Consider the following 2269-nt stretch of genomic DNA (forward strand, 5'->3'; position numbering starts at 1 on the left):
ACACAGCCATAGTGACTTTCTGGTATGGTTTCCATGACAGTAACACAAAAAAGCAAGTTTCATGGTGACTACAGACTAATTTAAGTGTTGAGGAGGCCAATGCTGGCACAGAGATATAGCACAAGCCATCGCTGTTGGAGAAGCAGGTCAAACAGGTAGGCTGAACTTCAACCATTTCTCCTGGGGATGGTACTCATCAAGTCTGTCCCTCACCTCCTGAGATCACGTACTAGCCAGGGGCACACCTGGCCAGGCAGCCTGGCTTCAGTTGTCTTTGAAGAAAAGATCTGGAGAATGAGCCACAAAGGAGAAAACAGGGACCGGGTAGCCAGCAGAGAGAGGTCCTTGGGACAGGAACAAACTGGAGAAGCAAGGGCTCTGTGGGAGATGACTGTGGCCTTTCTTAAAGGTTGACTTGGGAAACCAGTTCTCGCCGGAGCTTGGGGAAGGAAGTCTCTCTGTGGAGGTCTGAGGGAAGAGCTCGCGCCAGGTAGACGCTGCGCCGTCATCATGGGCAAGGGGGACCCCAACAAGCCGCGGGGCAAGATGTCCTCGTACGCCTTCTTCGTGCAGACCTGCCGGGAGGAGCACAAGAAGAAGCATCCGACTCGTCGGTCAACCGGCCGAAAGTTCTCAAGAAATGTTCGAGAGATGGAAGACCATGTCTGCCAAGGAAAAGTCGAAGTTTGAAGATTTGGCCAAGAGGACAAAGCTCGTTATGACAGGGGAGATGAAGAACTATGTTCCTCCCAAAGGTGATAAGAAAGGAAAGAAAAAAGATCCAAATGCTCCCAAGAGACCACCGTCTGCCTTCTTCCTGTTTTGCTCTGAACATCGCCCAAAGATCAAAAGTGAACACCCCGGCCTGTCTATTGGAGATACTGCAAAGAAACTGGGGGAGATGTGGTCTGAGCAATCTGCCAAAGATAAACAACCGTATGAGCAGAAAGCAGCTAAACTAAAGGAGAAGTATGAAAAGGATATTGCTGCATACCGTGCCAAGGGCAAAAGTGAAGTAGGAAAGAAGGGTCCTGGTAGGCCAACAGGCTCAAAGAAGAAGAATGAACCAGAAGATGAGGAAGAGGAGGAGGAAGAAGAAGATGATGAAGATGAAGAGGAGGAAGATGAGGATGAAGAATAAGTATCTGTCCTAAAGTGTGGAGTATATGTGCTCAGGCAATTATTTTGCTAAGAATGTGAAATTCAAGTGCAGCTCAACATTAGCTTCAGTATAAAAACTGTACAGATTTTTGTATAGCTGATGAGATTCTTTGTAGAGAAAATACTTTTTAAAAAGAGTTTGTAGCTTTTTCAGGGGCTACAACGTACAGTTAGATTTAAAGCTTTTGATGTTGAATGTTTCTAAATATTTAATGGTTTCTTTAATTTCTTATGATAGCAAAAAAAAAAACTTCATAGGAATTTGTATTACCAGTAAAAGAATTTTTTTTTTAGGATGTTGCATTTTTGTTTTTTTTTAAATTTGTAATAAAATAATGTATATTAAAAAAAAAAAGGTTGACTTGGAAAACAGGTAGGAACACTATGTTGTGAAGGGACTCTTTTATTTTAAAAGACCAACCTTAAAAAGTCTTTGGGAATTTCAAGAAGGTTTGGGGCAGAATCTTGTCTTATTTCTGTAAATATATATCAATTTCTCCTTTCCTAGTCCTGCTCCTGGAATGACGACTCAATATTTATTAATAAAGGCCATAAGCTTTGGCTCATTGACCAGCTCACAACTTACCCATTTAAACTATCCTGTGTCTACCGCGTGGTTAGTTACCTCTCCTTCAGACCCTGCCTCCTTTTTCTTTGTGTCTCCACAGTGTTTCCCCGCTGGTTTATGTCCGACTCCTCAGTTTGGGTCTATCCCTCCATCATTCTGCTGAATCACTATCTTATATTCTCAAATATTTCCCAGAATCCTCTGTCAGCGCCCCACCTATTTCTTGCCTCAGCTCATGGTCCATGGGCTTTTTTGTTGACCGGTGCTGCTTACAAGAGATCCTCTCTACAGATCACTGTTTGACTTCCCTACGAAAATTCAGCATGAGCCTGACTCCCCCTTGTGGAGTAAGTTTCATGGCTTGCTACAGTTTTCCATAGAGGAAAGGGAAGTTCCAGAGGCCCATACCATGTCTGTTACCCCATTGTCTTTCTTGGCCCAAAAACAGAAAGTACAAACTGCCCCCCACAAAAAAAACTGTGTTACTTTTTTGAATTGTACAAGTCCTTTGAATTAACCTTGTCTTCCAGCACTTTGTAA

At 43.2% G+C, this 2269-nt stretch overlaps 1 pseudogene across 1 annotated transcript; it reads left to right on the plus strand.

The window, feature by feature from the left end:
• Window positions 1-429: 429 nt before the first annotated feature.
• Window positions 430-1516, plus strand: LOC116899376 (annotated as a pseudogene). Its single transcript, XR_004387722.1, has one exon. The product of XR_004387722.1 is annotated as a high mobility group protein B2-like (transcript).
• Window positions 1517-2269: the final 753 nt, after the last annotated feature.

Source organism: Rattus rattus, chromosome 4 (genome assembly GCF_011064425.1).
Source record: "Rattus rattus isolate New Zealand chromosome 4, Rrattus_CSIRO_v1, whole genome shotgun sequence".
In the NCBI taxonomy this organism is placed as follows: Eukaryota; Metazoa; Chordata; class Mammalia; order Rodentia; family Muridae; genus Rattus; species Rattus rattus.